General features: G+C 51.7%; 2 pseudogenes; one reads left to right on the top strand and one right to left on the bottom strand.

Moving 5' to 3' along the window:
- The first annotated feature begins 3,155 nt into the window (after positions 1-3,155).
- On the top strand, positions 3,156-13,342 carry LOC133746635 (UPF0449 protein C19orf25 homolog; annotated as a pseudogene).
- A 302-nt stretch (positions 13,343-13,644) lies between these two features.
- LOC133746990 (adenomatous polyposis coli protein 2-like) lies at positions 13,645-17,663 on the bottom strand (annotated as a pseudogene).
- Positions 17,664-18,117: the final 454 nt, after the last annotated feature.

Below are 18,117 nucleotides of genomic sequence, written 5' to 3' on the forward strand. Positions count from 1 at the left end.
CCTCCAGAATGGAATATGCCCTGCATTTTAGCCTGATAGACTTCTGACGTACAGAATATCAGAATGTAAATTAGTGCTGCTCTAACACACCAAGTCTGTAGATATTTGCTATTTTAGTTATAGAAAATGAATACACAGGAAAGCAGTTTAGTTGGAGGTGGAGAAGAAAGAATGTTGGAAAATAGAATTCAAAATTATTTTTATTTGGTGTTGCAGATATCAAGATAAATGTGTAAGTAGATTGAAAGGGCTAACCGAGAGACAAAATGGAGAAACTAAGGCTAACCACATTCTCTTGCTTCTGCATGAGTTGGCTAAGCTTGCAAAAATGTGATATCTTTAGAGAACAGGGAAGGACGGAAAGTCCCCAACCCTTATCTTGTGACCTACCAAGGTCTTACTGCCGCCCCCGCCCTGCAACCCCTTATCCTGTTGTGACATACCAAGGTTTTACTACCACCCTCGTCCTTGCTTGCTTAAGCTGATAAGAAAAACCTCGAGGCTCCTACAGCCTGTTACCACCCCCATCCCAAGCCCCTTACCTAGTAACCATTAACATATCCAATAAAATTGTAACACAACTTTTATCTTGCCCAATAGGATTGTAACATAACTAAGTATGCTAATGCTGTGGTTTTAAGCTTTAAATACCTTGTAAAGCTGATGTTGGGGCCCGCTCTCTCTGCACTACACTAGAGGGTGCTATTGAGATGGCCCATTTGCAAATGAAATAAACTTCCTCTTGCTATTGCATCGGTTGGAGTGGAGTCTGTGTTTCTGGGGTCCGGTTTGTGGGACGCCTGCTTAAGGGGTCTTACAGAATCAGCCTAACCTTGTTCCAGTGAGAACTGACATAGGATCAGGGTTATGCTGGAGGTAAGACAGAGGATACTTACTGAGGAAGTTTGGTATACTTACTGGTTTCATGGTGTGCATTTCATGAAAGTCAAGAAATATCTGGGCCAATGGCCAGCTGTATTATAAAAGATTTCATCATATTTTATAGGTAATGCAATTAAAACCGCTTCCAGTGTACAGTCACAAGTTACATTTTTCCAACTTTAAGCATCAAAGCTAGGTTAGCAGCTAGTGGGATGAGGGGGAGAGAGAAAAAGGAAAGATAGAGCTTGCTTGCTCTATTTCTTAAATTATTTGCTTTAAGAGGTCCTAGATTGGGTCCAGCATTGTAGTGCAGCAGGTTAAGCCACCACTTACAATGCCAGCCTCCCATATGAGCACCAGTTTCTGTTCCAGATGGCCCACTTCCAATCTAGCTCTCTGCTAATGCAACTGTCAAGGCAGTACAAGATGGCCCAAGTACTTGATCCCCTGCCACACACGGGAGACCCAAATGGAATTTTGGGTTCCTGACTTCAACCTAGAACAGTCCTGATCTTTGTGTCCATTTGTGGAATGAACCTGCAAATGGAAGATTCTTGCTCTCTCTTTGCTCACACATGCGTTTGTGTGTATGTATGTATATGTAAATATATGTATGTATATATCCCTCACTCTTTGTAACTCTGCTTTTTAAATACAAATTTTTTAGAAAGAAGTAAACAAGAGGGCCTGGCTTGTGCTTATTAACTACTGCTATTTCAAGGCATCCAAGATCCTCCTACAGAATAATAAACCAATTCTTCACTATAAAACTTAGCATCCTAACTCAAACTTCAAAAAGGAAATTGCATGCATTCTTTAATTTTATGCCTATAGCTTTCTCCCAAGAGGAACTCTTTTGTAAGAACATCTGGAGGGTGATTAATCAAGTACAATCTATCTAACTTGTCTAGAAAAGAAGAAAAATAAAAGCACAAAGTCATCTAAAGATTTGGGACCACACAGATTAATATAATTACATTTTAGTATTTTATCTTTCATAGTTTATATGAAAAGCAAGTTCCTAGAAAATTTAGTTTACATTGCTAAGATATTTTTCTCAGTGAATAACCTCCTTTTGTAGTGCAAATATATTATTTCATCATCAAATTGAAGAATTAGTTTTTTAGGTTTATTTATTTATTTGAGAGACAGAATCACAGACAGAAGGAGAGACAGAGAGAAAGGTCTTCAAATGTCACAATAACTGGAGCTGGGCCGATCCAAAGCCAGGAGCCAAGAGCTTCTTCTGCGTCTCCTATGTGGGTGCAGGGGTCCAAGCACTTGGGTCATCTTCCACTGCTTTCTCAGGCCGTGGCAGAAAGCTGGATTGGAATAGGAGCACCTGGGACATGAACTGTCACCCATATGGGATGCGGGTGCCACAGATGGAGGCTTAGCCTACACCACAGTAACAGCCCCCAAATTAAATTTTTGTGTAGGCTTCTTGATCTGAATATAACATTCAACCTTATACCTAACTATTCCTTTGTAATGATTTGATTTCCTTGAAAATATTCAGGTATTATGTTTAAGTATATTTTAGAAAGTATATTATAACCAAGATATTGTTACCTGTGAATTGAATCCAACATAAAGAAACTTGCTAACATAGGATGATTTGATAGACATGTATTTAAGGAAATTTCTTCCTTTTATTTTTTAAAAAAATTTCCTAGGACCTAATAGAATTTTAAGACACAGTGTTAGGATTAATAGTATAGAATTTGACTTTGTGTAGATACAAGTAATAAAAGTCTTTAGAAATAATATTTTCATTTTGAATACAAATAAAGCTCCAGTTTGCAGCTCATGTTCAGAGGTTCTGATATACATGAACAACTTTTTAAAAAAGATGCCACCAAGGCTGGTGTTGTGTGTGACTATAGAAGTTGAATCAATGAGCAGAGACTAATGCCACTGACAGATCCATTGCTCATATTAAAAGTACCATAAAATGTAAAACCCTGTATTTGTAGCTAAATATCTTAAAAGCTATAGTCAATATACAAGTGATATTATTATGAACAAGTACATTTCCAGAAATAGAAAATGACAAATCAAATTTTGTTAAATTTTGTATAACCTAGAAAATTTGATTTTTTCTGAATAGTATACCATTTTCACTGAATATTAGAATTTTATGGGAATGCAATGTCAATAATGATACATATGGATAAAATTAGTACAGTAGTACAAAATATTAAATGAATCAAGGAAAAAATGTGTAAGGGGCACATCTTTGGGCCACCAGATAAGATGCTACTTTGGATGCCTGATCCAATGTCGATGTGTCTGAATTTCAGTTCCTGACCTTCTTCTGACTTCACCTTTCTGTCAATGTGCATTCTAAGAAGCAGCAGATGATGACAACAATATTTAGGTCCCTGCTACCCACAGGTGAGACCTGGATTGACCTGGGTTTCTTGCTTGGCCTTACCCTGCCTCAGGTTTGGCTGGCATTAGGGAAATAGACCAGTAGATGGAAGATCTCTGTTTAACTTTCTCTCTGTTGGTGTCTGCTTTTCAGGTAAATAAAATGATTAAATGAACTTTGGAAAGTATAAAGTCATCATATGAAGTGCTGTGCAGTGACTAAAATAAAAAGTAAAACAGATGTGATGCCCACAAACTTCAAGGCAGGTTTTAATTGGTTTTGGAGTAGGAACATTGGTATGTGAGAAGAATATTGGAGCTGTGTGTGGACAGGGAGCTAAGCTGCTATCTGTAATGCCAGAATCCCAAGTCAGAATGCCAGTTCAAGTCTCAGCTATTCTGTTCCTGATCCAGCTCCCTGCTAATGTGCCTGGGAAAGCAATAGATCATGGCCCAATACCTGGGCCCCTGCCACTCACATGAGAGACCAGGTAGGAATTCCTGGCTCCTGGCTTCAGCCTGGTCCAGCCCCAGTCCTGTGGACATTTTTGGAGTGAATCAGCAAATGGAACAAAGATCTCTTTCTCTCTCTCATTCTGTCAAGTAAACAAATACTTAAAAAATAAGAATGTTGGTTAAAAAAGATGATATTCCATGTAACATAAGTATACCATTTAGGGTTGGGACAGAACAATTGAAAATTTTTTTAAGATTTATTTTATTTATTCATTATTATTTATGTATAATTATAGAGAGAGATAGAGAGAGAGAAAGATCTTGGCATCTGTTGATTCACTCCCCAAATGTCTGCATTGGCTAGGGCTAGGCCAGGCCAAAGCCAGGAGCCAGGAGCATCTTCTAGGTCTCCCACATGGGTTCAGGGGCCCAAGCACTTGGGCCATCCTCCACTGGCTTTTTCAGGCACATTAGCAGGGAGTTGGATCAGAAGTGGAGCAGGGGCCTGCTGGTGTAGCAGGTAAAGCCTGGTGGTGTAGACTAAGCCTCTGTGGTGCCCACATCCCATATTGCTGCCAGTTCAAGTCCCAGCTGCTCCACTTCCAATCCAGCTCTTGGCTATGGCCTGAGAAAGCAGTAGAAGATGGCCCAAGTCCTTGGGCCCCTGCACCCATATGGGAGACCCAGAAGAAACTCCTGGCTCCTGGCTTCTGGCTTCAGATCAGCCCAGTTCTGGCCATTGTGACCATTTGGGGAGTGAACCAGCAGATGGAAGACTTCTCTCTCTCTCTCTGCCTCTGCCTCTCTGTAACTCTGCCTATCAAAAATAACTAAATAAATCTTTTTTTAAAGTAGAACAACTGGGACTTAAAGTGGTGTCCATATGGGATCCTGGTGCTGCAGATGTTCACTTAACCCACTGTGCCACAACACTGGCCTCCAATAATTTAAAATCTTAAATATTAAAGTCCTCATTCTGATGCTTTATTTAATGTCTCATTCAAATGCATTGCGTTCTAGGGACAGGTGTTGTGGTATAGCAGGTAAAGTCATCACTAGGAATATCTGCAAACTATCTTCGAGTGCCTGGCGTCAAGTCCCACCTGTGCTTATGATCCGGCTTTCTGCTAATGTGTATTCTGGAGACAGAAAGTGATGGATGAAGTAGTTGGATTGTTGACACTCATGTGGGAAGATCAGATGAAGTACTGGACCCCGGGATTCAGACAGGCCCAGTCCTGGTTGTTGCAGGCATTTGGGAGAGTGATCAAGTGGATGATAGTTCTTGCTCATTCTCTCTCATTCTCCATTCTGTCACTCTGCCTTTCAAATAAATAATTTTAAAATAAATATACATTAATAGAAGACAATGTGCTCTGGGTTTAAATATGTCCCCAGTTTCCTGCCAACAGTTTTCCTCTAAACATTTATTTTTTTTATAATTTTTTATAGTTACACAGAGAGAGGAGATGTAGACAGAGAGAGGCAGGGGCAAGGTCTTCCATCTGATGATTCACTCCCCAAATGGCTGCAACTGCCAGAGCTGTGCTGATTTGAAGCCAGGAGCCAGGAGCTTTTTCTAGGTCTCCCACACAGTTACAGGGGCCCAAGGACTTGGACCATCTTCTACTGCTTTCCCAGGCCATGGTGGAGAGCTGGATTGGAAGTGGAGCAGCCAGGTCTCAAACCAGCATCTATATGGGATGCCAGTGCTTCAGGCCAGTGTGTTAACCAGCTGTGCCACAGCACTGGCCCCACAAGTTTAGAATCAATAATGACAGGTGGCCTTTTACAGCTTTTGTAATTTTATTTCTACTCTTGTGTCTTAGGACTCTACTTGAGATTATGAAATGCCTATAAATTAATTTCAGTTTTGTTTTTATTGCTGGACCTCAATTCTGTATTTTTGGGAAAAAGGCCACAGTAGTGAAGTGTCATTTTTATCATATCAAATCAATGGTAAATGCTACTGACATGACTATCATATCATTTGTGATGTCAACCATGATCCCCAGGCCATTGTATTGGTTGTCAGGTTCTTCACCATAGGATGTGTGCTTTCTCATTCTTTCACTACTCTATTCTTTGAAAACCAGTCACTAAGCATAATAAACCCTCAAAGGAGGAGAAATTCACTTCCATGACCTTGAGGAGATTTTCTCCAGATAAATCTAGTTTTACTAGCACTCAATATTGTTGTATTTTGAACCTTGGTTATTTTAAGAGCTGTGTCATGGCTGGTGCCGTGGGTCACTTGGTTAATCCTCCATCTGTGGCACCAGCATCCTATATGGGCACCGGGTTCTGGTCCTGGTTGCTCCTCTTCCAGTCAAGCTCTCTGCTGTGGCCCGGGGAAGCAGTGGAGGATGGCCCAAGTGCTTGGGCGCCTGCACCCACATGGGAGACCAGAGAGAAGCACCTGGCTCCTGGCTTCAGATTAGCACAGCGCCAGCTGTAGCAGCCTTTTCAGGGGTGAACCAATGGAAGAAAGACCTTTCTCTGTCTCTCTCTCTCACTATCTGTCAAATAAACTTTAAAAAGAAGTGTTTAGAATATAAATCTATTTCTTATAATTTACTGAAAATTTGAATATGGGAATCATTATTTATTTGATAGGACTTTGGTCTGCAATTACTTTGTATTACAATTTTTTACAAAAAGAAAATAAATATTCATAAATAAATAATAATACATTTTGTTTACTTCCTTAATGGAACATGTTAGTCACTAATCAGAAAATTCAGGTGAGCAGCATATTGACTGCGTGTAATGGCTCCAGTTCTTCAGCTCTCCTTTACTCACATCTGCTGCCACAGAGCATTCTTGTGGCTTCCCACTCCTCTCTAGATACCAGCCACATTTCCTGGTTTGTACAGTGAGATGTGTGCAGGTCAGACAGAAGAAGAGATTTGGAAAATCATGTACATCTCCATCCAGGCTCTTGATCTTTTATCACGGCCATAACCATATGCCTGAGCAAGCCTTCTATAGTCTAAAAGTCATGCCTGTATTCTGCTTTGGAGTCTGTTTGTATGGAGCCAGATGTAGAGCCAAGGTGCCCTAGTCAGGAAAGCTGAGGCCATCCTAGGTTAGCTGCCATCCAGATGAATTCCAGATATATAAGTTGAGTCTAGCCCAAGTGAACTCCACCTCACAAACACATAACCTAATTATGTATATCTTGCTGTAGATCACCGAATGTTTCGTATTGTTAGAATATATACTGATATAATATCTTCATATCAATATCTAGAAAATGCAACTTTAAATTTCATTAGACTTCCCAGTGTGTTTGTAACATTTTAAATATAGTGAGCAGCTGGGACTTGAACCGACACCCATATGGGATGCTGGCACTGCAGTTGGCAGCTTTACCTGCTATGTCATAGTGCTGGCCCCTTCCTATGCATTGAAAGCATGTACATATTAACTTTCTCACATTTTAGTAGAAAATGACCTATAAGTGTTATTTAATTTTACTTATCACAGTAAAGAACCAGTGTTAGCAAGTGGGCATTAAGACTTGCTCAAGGGGCTGGCACTGTGGCATAGAAAGTTAAGTCACCACATGCAGTGCCAGCATTCCACACGGGCACCAGTTTGAATCCCAGCTGCTCCATTTCCCATCCAGCTCTCTGCTAGTGCTCCTGGGAAAGCAGTGGAAGATGGTCCAATTCTTTCTGGGCCTCTTCTACCCAATGGGAAACCCAGAAGAAGCTGCTGGCTACTGGCTTTGGCCTGGCCCAGTCCCGGCTGTTGCAGCCATTTGGGGAGTGAACAAGTGGATGGAGGTTTTTGCTTCTCTCTCTCTCTTGCTCTTTATCTCCCCTTCTTCCTCCTCTTTTTGCTCTCTCCCCTATAACTCTGCCTTTCAAATAAAGGAATAAATCTCTTTTTTTTAAAGAGTTTTTCAGAATTTTCTGAACATTTCATTTTCTCATCAAAATATCACTAATCTCCCTTAACTCAAGATCAGGTTTCCTGAAAAATTGCCAGTTGGTCACATTTCTTCTTTTCACATGATATGGGATAAAGACTTTTGCTTATAAACATATTTAAAGTGACTTTTGCAGTCTCCTTTCCCCCTTATAAACATCCCCATTGCATAAGGCCACTATAGACCTTAGTCTGCTGAACTTCCTATAGCTCCCCACCTCTCTTCTGTGTTGGACCTTGAACATGTGCCCTCCCTTTAAATTCTGTACTTTGATAAAATTCCTTTTTTAATCAATAGTCATAACTCCCAATGCAATCATTTTGAGTCTATGGATATTTTCTCTGAAGTCATGATGTTTCCATGTTTGGAAAAAGAAACCTTTTTCACAAGTGTTTTTCTTGGGAATCATTATTCCAAAAATGTATTTTTCCCTATGTATTTTTTAAAATCTTTATTTGAAAGGCAGAGTTACAGAGAGAGGTCTTCCAATCCACTGGTTCTCTCCCCAGATGGCCATAATGGCCAGAGCTGCACTGATCCGAAGCCAAGAGCTTCTTCCAGGTCTCCCATGTGGGTACAGAGGTCCAAGCACCTGAGCCATTTTCTACTGCCTTCCCAGGCCATAGCAGAGAACTGGATTGGAAGGGGAGCAGCTGGGACTTGAAGCGGCACCCATATGGGATGCCGGCACTGCAGTTGGCAGCTTTACCTGCTATGCCACAGTGCTGGCCCCTCCCTATGTATTGAAAGCATATACTGTATTCTCATTTATAACAAACTTATATTAATAAAGCTCTTGAATTCTAAACAATTTCTTGTATCATGTCATTTAATTTTGAAGTTCTTCAGCATGGAAAGGAATACAGAAAGCAAATTTTGATAACAGTTATTTATTTATTTATTTTATTTGTTTAGCACCAGTGCTTATTTCAAGGAGATGGGCTCAAGGACCAGGGTGTGTCCAGTGGAGTCCCAGGGTCTCCTGTTTCTCACATGACCTTCAGGTTAATGGAACTTTTTTTTAAAGATTTATTTATTTATTTGAAAATCACAGTTACACACAGAGAGGAGAGGCAGAGAGAGAGAGACAGAGAGAGAGAGAGAGAGAGAGGTCTTCCATCTGCTGGTTCATTCCCCAATTGGCTGCAATGGCCAGAGCTGCACCAATCTGAGGCCAGGAGCCAGTAGCTTCCTCCAGGTCTTCCTACATGGGTGCAGGGGCCCAAGGATTTTGACCATCTTCTGCTTTCCCAGGCCACAGCAGAGAGCTGGATTGGAAGTGGAGGAGCTGGGACTTAAACCTGTGCCCATATGGGATGCTGGCAGTGCAGGTGGTAGCTTTACTTCAATCCTCATGAGTTTTTTGTGTTTGGCCATGTGGTCCAAGCGGCAGGGGTCACCAGTCTTGATGTGTCCTGTGAGAGCCCCCCCAGCCATTAAACTGAGCTGGCCCAAGGTTCCAGAGATGCCATCTGGGAGCCCCGCATCCTGTGATCAGGTACCACCAGCTTCCCCTTCCCCCACTCTGGACACCTGGCCCCACACACTTACCATTCCCAGGTGTCCAAGATGTGCTGTGTTGTGGTGGAAAAGGTCAGAGAACAGCAGATGCCGCACTAGCTCCTGAGTGTCCCAGCGGCAGAGACCCCTCCTTGGACCTCTCTCCTCCAGGAATTTGGAACTCTATGGTGTCACAATCCAATGTGATTATGTGGCAGTGATGTCACCATGCCTGATTGGACAGCTCACATAGCCGTCAGCACACAGGACCCAGAAAACAAACCAAATCAGCATCTTTACAGCAGGGACAGGAACTCCAGGCCACTCCAGATAGGGAGAGAGGGGAGGCCTGGGTTCAGGGGCCAAGGGCCCCCTCCAGGCTGCACCCTTTCACCAGTGGGATCCTGCCACCTGCTGGGACCCTCCTGCCTCCCCACGGGTCTTCCTGGGAGAATCCCACCTGGAGGCTGCAGTAACCTGCTTAGGGTGAGTTAAGAGACTATTGGCTCTTTATTGGCTTTGGTCTTTTTCGTTTCCTTCATATTGCTGACTCATTTCTCTGTGGGGTTTTTAATATTAAGAATGTTTACAGATATTACAAATTCAATTCTTTTTTTCATCTCTCCTAGATATTTGTTTTCTAGTCTGCCTCTTGCCCTTTAATATTATTTTCTGTTTGTTTCTTGCTGGTACTTAGTAATTAGTGGATTTTATGCATTAATCTTTCCAGTAATATTGTTAAATTTATGTATCAGTTGTATTTATTAATAGATTTTATAAATTATCTAGCTACTTATGTGTCATCCTATATAATTCTTTGTGTGTGTATGTATATATATATATATATATATATATATACACAATTTCATTCTTTATAAATTGAACTTTACACATTTTTTGGCATTTTATTTCCCTGATTACCCTTACAACAGAAAGTTGAAAAGAAATAGTGGTGGCATCTGGGTGTAGGCTTACATCCAGGGAAAAGCTTTCAATGATTCTGTATTAGTTGTGTTGGTTTTTGTAACTTTGTTTTAATCTTGATCAGATTGAAGAAGTTACTTTCTGTTTGTTTTCACTGAGAGTAAGTTTTTTTTTTCATTAGATGCTGAATTTTATTAAATATTTTCAACATGTAATCTAAATAGTCATGTGATTGTCTTTTTGCATTTTTCACCTATTTGGATGGCTGTTTTGGGAATCTTGACAACTCTTGTATTTTTTATCTCTTGCTTGTGATCGATCTATTATGTTTCCCTATATCATTTCATTTATTATAATAATACTTTGCAGTCCCCATGAGTCGTGGGCTGGCTACTGTGGTTCGCAGGGACCAGGAGGCCGGGGCAGGGTCGCAGCCTGGCTCCCCGTGACCCCTTGCGGTCAGGGCAAGGCGGGCTCTCCAGATGCGCACGGCCTCACCGGGCAGTGGCCGCGATGGGGACATGCCTTGTGACGGCCTCATCTGCCACCTGCAGGCATGAGATCCAAGGCCAAGAAGTTCGTGGTGCTGCCCATGAGCCCAGCGCCGCCCACGGTGGAGCAGTTCCTGGAGGACATGCGCGGGGCACAGGCCAAGACCTTGTCTTCACCGCGCTGGCCCCGGAAGGTAGGGGGCTCAGGCCGGGGCAGGGCAGGAGGCGGCCCCGAGGCCCCAGGAATGGTGGCTGGGGCAGGACCATGTGTCCCATGCTGCATGGGCATGGGGCTGAGGAAGGCGTTGGCCCCATTAACGGAGGGGGAGCATGCCGCGGGACAGGGGCTGTGGTGGGGGTCGCAGGGGTCTCCGGCCTGGCCGGGGTGGAGCTAAGTGGGGTGTGCAAGGACAGGGTTCCGCATGCAGGATCGGGGTGGACTCTGTGGTCTCTGTGAGGTGCTCAGCTATACTGAGCCCTGGGCCCAGACGGACCTAGAACGCCGCACCCACCCTCCCTGGACAGGCCCCTTGGACCAAGGCCTGAGGATTCTATGGGAACCTACTCTTCTTTCTCTTTATTTTTTCAAAAAGACATCAGAGACAGAGGGAGATCCGTCCGCTGGTTTATTCCCCAAATGGCTGCAGCGGCCAGAGCTGGGCTGACCAGGAGCCAGGAGCTCCATCTGGGTCTCCCACGCAGATGCAGGGGCCCAAGCACGTGGGGCATCCTCCACTGCTCTCCCAGGGCACAGCAAAGAGCTGGATCAGAAGTAGAGCAGCCGGGACTCAAACTGGCGCCCCTATGGGATGCCAGAGTCGCAGGCGGCAGCTTTACTGTTACGCCACAGTGCTGGCCCCAGGAGCCTACTTTTTAGAATTAAGTTATACTGGGGCCCTGTGCCCGCGTAGGATCCAGAGGGAGCACCTGGCTCTGGCCTGGCTCAGCCCTGGCTGATGTGGCCATTTGGGGAGTGAACCACAGAGGATCTCTCCCTCCCTCCTTCCCTCCATCTCTCCCTTCCTCCCTCCCTTCCCTCCTCTTCCCTCCCTCCCTCCCTCTCTCTCTATCTCTATCTCTACTGTCAGATGAATTAAACAACCCCAGCCATACTACCACATTCCGTGCCAGGCTCTGTGTGACTCAGGGCTTCTTGGCATCGCCACAGACTGCTGCCATCAGCTGGAGGTTCTGTGGGACAGGGCGCCTGGCAGAGCCTGTGCTGAGCAGCCTTTCAGTCACCGGCTGCCTTTTGTCTGTTGCGAGTCACCTGTAGTGAGCAGGCATCAGGCCAGGGTTCGAGGCCAGGTTCCCAGCCTTGGCCAGGGAGGAGCTGGTGGCTGTAATGCCACAGGAGTGGACCCACTCCCTCATTTCAGCAAAATGTGTTCGCTGACCAGGTGGCACCAGGCTGCCTGCTTCCTGCTGCTGTTCTGGCCCTAGACTGCATGGGAGGTCGTGGACCACATGTGTGTGTGGATCGTGAACCACGTGTGTGTGGGGATCGTGGACCACGTGTGTCAGCACACTGCCATCCCATTGCTGCTTCTGAGGGTCACGGCCATGCTTCCCCTCAACCCCCCATGCAGTATCGCTCCAGGTGAATCTGCCTAGGAAGTGCCACAGCCCATTTTGCAAAAAAACAAATTGCATTCCACTGCCTCGGGCTGACCTGGGCCCCTTCTTCCAGGCCTGGGTGCCAGCTGGGCTATATAGGTACCCAGGGCCAGCTCCCCACCCCCAGTGTGCCCTGTCCATCTCTCAGGCCTCCCTTTGGCCCTGGCCCTCCTTGGGGACGGGGCTCTTAGAGGGGCCATGGCTGTCGTGTGGTGGGCAAAGCCTCCGCCTCTGATCCAGGCTGCTCTGTGTCCCATCCGGCTTCCTGCTGGCTGCCAGGGAGAGCAGCTGCCGGTGGCCTTGGTGTGGGCCCTGCTGTTTCCATCATTGTGGAGGAGAGCATTTCTAGAACAATGTGAGAGACGGGGATCTGGGGACCTAGAGCTCTGGGTGGGCGGCAGGGACCCCGCTATTGAGACTGGTGTGTTCCGGCTGGCGTGTGAGGTGCCAGGTCACGTGTGGGCCCCCGAGAGTGACTATGGGGCGCCTAGGCCACCGGGGTGGGCTTGTGCTGTGCAGGGGTGGGGTATGCAGGTGCCTGTGTCCCCAGGCTTGGCTCCCTCCTGCTGAGTGGCTCTGGTCTTGGGGGCTCCCTTGTGACTGATGCTCCCTCATGCTGTCCCAGACCCCCCAGGAGACCCCAGGAGGAGTGAGGACCCCGAGGCCCAGAGGGAGCGGCTGTACCAGCAGAGCCAGGCCTAAGTGGCCGCCAACACATGGCTGCAGTGGGCAGGTGAGGGGCTGAGGCAGCAGTGCCAGGGCCTGCAGTGAGCCGGCGCCAAGCTGGAACTGGACGTTGGCCACGTGATGCGCTTAGTGCTGCCCGACGCCTCTGCCGCTACCTCCTCTGGCTGACCTGCGCCCTTCCCCGCCCCCGGCACAGGCTGGACCCTGTATGGGCGCCTGAGACCACCTCCCCCCAGCGGACTCTGCCCATCTCATGGGGCCACTCTGCTCCCTTGCCTGGCGCTGGATCAGCGCACCACTCCCTGGCTGAGAGGAGGAGCCGGCAGCCCTGGCGGGGCCCCGCAGGCCTCATGCTGCCACTCCTGGGCAGGAGCCTCCCCTTCATCACTGCGGGAGAGGCTGATGTGGGGGACAGCCGAGCGTCCACGGGCTGGCAGGGCCTCTGTCCCTGGGAGGGTGTCCCTGCATCCTGGGGGGCAGGACTGAGCCCCAGGGCCACAGGAGTTTCTCTTCCACTGCCTGAGCTTCAGAGACCCCAGCCACAGCCGCTCAGACAGGGCAGAGACCCCCCAGCCCACTGGGCACTGTCAGACCTGACAGAGTCTGGGCCACAGCCAAGGACGGAGCCGGACAGAGATGTCCCAGTGGGACAGTCTTCCTGGGCCAGTAGGGACCGCTGGCCTCCCTGCTCGTGGCCGGCGTGGGAGGCCCGCATCTGCCCCACTCATGCAGCAGAGGCAACTGGACAGCTCTGTTTTTTAAAGTTGTGCAACACTGATGCAGGGGATGTGGTCCTTCCGCCAGACGGCGGCTTTACATGGGGTGCTGGTGGGTGGCGCGCTATGTACACATGGGACAGATGCTGCAGGGCGGCGTGAGGAACAGGAGGGTGGGTGGAGGGAAGGCTGCCAAGTGGCCGCTGATCCTCAGTGGCCATGCAGGCTGGCAGGGAAGCCCCCCAAGGCGATACCCAAGCCCTCTTGGGCAAAGGGCGCGGGGGCAGGGCCCTTGGCCGGGACTGGCTCATCCACTTCGCTGCCCAGGAGGGCGGCCGGGGCGCCAGTTGGGGCCGGGGCTGCTCCGGGTTCCCCAGGCTCGGGGACGTGCTTGTGTTGGTCTTGGGCTGGGCCACCTCTTCCATCTGCACTGCAGCATCTCAGGTCTTCCGCGGCGGCGGGGGGGCCCCGGAGCAGCAGGGCCGAGGAGGGCAGGGTGCTGCGCGGGATGTGCGCGACACCTCATCCCGGATGCGCCGCCACATCGTGCCTGGCGCGACCACCCTGGGCAGTGGCTGGGCCATGCTGATGTGGGGCTGGGAGGAGTAGCGCTTGAAGAGGGGTAGCGCGGGGGGTGTGCGCACTGGAAGGCGCGACGGGCTCTTGGAGCTGCTGCGCCAGAGCGCGCACGTGCTGGGGCCGGGACCGGACCCTGGCCGGGTCGGCTGCTGCCAGGGGGCCGCCCTCAGCTCGTCGCAGCGCAAAGAACAGAGGAAGATGGCGGGGAGCGCCGGCCGTCCGCGGCGGGGCGACGCGCCCTGGGAGGTGGAGGCGGAGGCGGAGGCGACGGAGGCGGCGGCGGAGGACAGCTCCATGCGCCGGCAAGGCAGTAAGCCAGGCGACTTCTTGATGAAGGTCAGTTGAGCGGTCCGAGGACTCGCTGCCGCTGGAGCGGGCGGAGGCCCCACGCACCAGGCCCAGTCGGCCCCACGCGCCCCCGCCACCCCCTCGCGGCCTCTGGGGCTCGGCTCTGGGGCAGGTCTGGCCAGCGGCGGCGCCCCGCGCTTGGCCGGCCTCTGCTTGAACGGGATCTGGACAGGCGACTTCTAGGTCTTGTGCTTGGCACGCGCGGGGCTGCCGGGCCGGGCAGAGACCCTGCAGCTGGGGTGGCGGGGGCGACTTCCTGGGCAGAGGCTGAGAGGCGGGCGAGGTCTGGGAGGAGCTTGAAGAAGGGGTGTTGGACAGAGGAGCAGGGGGGCGTGGCGCTCCTGGGGGCGGGGGTGGCTCACCGCCGCCAGCTCGGAGATCTTGCCTGGCCTGTGCAGGCTCAGAGAGCTCTGCTTCCCGGGCGCTGGCGCCTTGCCTGCGGCTGCTGGCTGTGCCAAGCTGGGGGTCTCCGCCGCCTACCTCGGTGTGGCGCGGGGGCCAGGGACAGCTTTGGGGTGGGGCCTGGTGGCCGGGCTGGGCACGTAGATCACTGTCCGCCACTACCTTCTGAGCAGCGCGTGGCTTCTGGGGGCCCCCAGGGGCGCGGGGCCGGCCCCTGTCCTGCGGGCCCCGGGGCTGCTCCTTGGGGGGGCCCTTGCAGTCTAGTGGCTGAGTGGCGCGGCGCTGGAGAAGTTGACCAGCGTGCCCTCGGCCGAGTCGTCCTCCCGGGCCGGGGTGGGCACCAGAATGTAGACCGGGACGGGCAGCGCCCGGCGGCCGGGCACCTGCGCCAAGGCCACCTTGCGGAGCCGCGCGGGCACGACCGCCACCAGGCACTCGCGCAGCAGCTCCACCTCCTGGTCCGCGGCCATGCGGGTCCCGGAGCCTGCGGGCGCCGGCCCCTCTTGGCGTCCGGCGGCTTCTTCTCACCGGCGTTGCCCAGCACCACCGCCACCACCACAGACGCCGCAGTCTGGGCAGGAGGGCGGCAGCAGCCGCAGCTCCATGTCCTGCTGCACCTAGTGCTCGTGCAGGGCGAGCGGGCTGAGGCTGGAGGCGCAGGAGAAGTTCTCGTCCGGCTTCTCCACGGTGAAGCGGACGCTGCCAGCGTCCAGCTCGGATGGCAGGCGGCAGCGCTCGCGGCAGTGGACGATGTCCAGGAAGCGCTTCACGTAGCTCTCCCACCGCAGGCTGAACTGGCTGCTCTCGGGCTGGCCGGGCCGCGCGGCCTGCGGCGTCTTGCTGCGGCTGGGCAGCATGGTTTGCCCGGGACTGTCAGGCAGCTCGCTGGGGCTCACTGTGCTGCTGCCCAGCCCACTGCAAGGGCCGCTGGGGATGAAGCTGGCGATGGACAGGCTCTGGAAGCTGCCCAGGGAGCTCACGGAGCTGCAGCGGCTCAGCACCAGCGGTATCTCCTGCACACAGTTCTCAGAAGAGTTGGACGGCGTGACGTCCTCCACGCCCAGGCCCAGACCGCGGCCCCGCCGGGGCGCCGGGATGGCGACGGGTAGGGAGGTGGCCCCCGGCCCACGCCACGCCCCGTCAAGCTCCGCCTCTTCGGGGCCGGCCTCCTCCAGGCCCTGGAGGGAGGAGTCACTGTCCAGGTCTCTGGCCTCGCTGGGGCCCGGGCGTCCGACCAAGGACAGCGAGCTGCAGAGGGACAGCGGGAGGGGCCCCTACTGCGCCACCAGCCTCTGCAGCGCCCTGCTGGCCGCGGCCGGCCTGGCGGCCCCCAGCTTCTCAGGCACCTGGCTCAGGCCCTCTGCCAGCAGCCAGGCCTGCTTCCGGGCCGCGGGGGGCGCCTTGGGGCCGCCGGGGGGGGGGCGCCTGCCCTGCCCGCGGACTCCAGCGGCAGCACGGGCTGATAGGTGGGCGACAGCTTGATGGTGCCCACGCGGGCGTCGGCGCCGGCGGCGTCCCGGGTGGGCCCTAGGCCTGGCTGCCCCTCAGGTCGAGATCGGGCCGAGCGCCGAGCGGGCCGCGGCTGCCCACCCAGGAGCTCCTCACGGTGCTCGGCCAGCGCGGCCAGCGGGCAGGGCCGCTTGTGCTCCCGCGGGCAGTAGCCATCGTTGGTGCTGCCGCTGTTGAGGCTGTCGTTGGACAGGCTGGCATGGGCCGCCTTGAGCCAGAGCAGGGCGTGCACCCAGCCCCCTGCTTCCTGCCGGCCACCCTTGGGGCCGCCCCAGGGCGAGCAGGACTGCGCCTGGCCCTCCCTCGGCGCCTCCTGCCCGTGGTCCCTGGAGCTGAGGCTGAAGCTGTCATCAGACAAGGTGTGCAAGGCCAAGATGTCCTCCACCAGACAGTGGATCCGCGCCATTGCCAGCGCCAGCTTGGCTTTGGCCGCCAAGGCAGCCTCGCCGCGGGGGGCTGGCGGGGTGCGGGCCAGCGCCTGGCCCTGCGGGAAGGGGCTGCCCAGGAAGAGGGAGAGCACGGCCGGGCTGGTGGGCTCGGCGGTGGCGGTGGCGGCGGCTAGGGACGGCGCGTCGTCGTCGTCAAAGCAGACCGAGTCGGAGGTGTAGTCCCCCGCCAGCCCGTCCAGGTGCGGCAGGGGCGGCAGCGGCTTCTTGACTGCCGCCTGGCCCCGGGCAGGGCCTGCTTCTCCGGGTGGTTGAGCGCCTGCGCCAGATGTTGGGCGTCGAGCTCCGCCTCCGGCGCCTGCTGCTTGCACACGTAGAGGCTGGGCACGCAGGTGCTGGGGGACACGGCCGTGGCGGCCGCCTGATGTTTGGCGGGCCGGTGGGCCAGCAGGTTGCGCAGGGCCGTGGCGCTGCCCATGGCGATCATCTTGTGCCTGGAGTGCACCAGGTTGCGCAGCATGCCCACGGCGCTCAGGTCCCACAGCAGCTCCTGGTCCTGCGCGCAGCGGGTCGACAGGTTCCAGAGCGTGCCGAACGCGTTGCTCACGATGGTCAGGCTGAGTGAGGTCAGGTGCTGCAGCAGCTCCTGCAGGCAGTTGTAGTCGCGGAGCACCTGCCTGGGTGGGGGAGGTGAGGGCGGGGTCAGGTGTGGCCGGAACAGGCGGCCCCGCCCCACCCTCCCGGGATTGAGCGACCAGAGCAGACGGCCCTGCCCCGCCCCACCCTCCGGGGTTAGAAAGGCCAGAGCAGAAGGCCCCGCCCCGCCCTCAGGGGATAGGGCGTCCGTTTTGGGCATTTGGGGGCCCGGACCAGCAGGTGGGAGGGGTGGGGGGGGCCTGGACCAGCAGGTGGGAAGGGTGGTGGTGGGGTGTCTCTGCATTTCTCAAATAAATTTTAAATTAAAATTAAAAAATAATAATACTTTGCTTAGAATATTTGTATCTGTTTATGAAAGGTATACTTTTAAGAATTATTTCAATTATTCCTGGTACACTTGCATCATCATCGACGTAATGCTGATTTTCCGAAAGAAATTAAAAATATTCTCTGCTTATTTCCATTTGCATAGGTTTGGGAAACAGGTTTCCTTTTTCTTCCTTAGAAGTTTGAAATATACCTGTAAGCATGGGCCTGAAATTTTGATTGTTTAGCTTTTTTTCTTGGTTTCAGTTTTCAAAATGTGATTTAACGTACCTGGTCTATGTATAAGTTTTGCTATTTTATGTTATATTTGTGTTTTGGAAATTTGA

The sequence above is a fragment of the Lepus europaeus genome, chromosome 18 (assembly GCF_033115175.1).
Source record: "Lepus europaeus isolate LE1 chromosome 18, mLepTim1.pri, whole genome shotgun sequence".
Taxonomy (NCBI): Eukaryota; Metazoa; Chordata; class Mammalia; order Lagomorpha; family Leporidae; genus Lepus; species Lepus europaeus.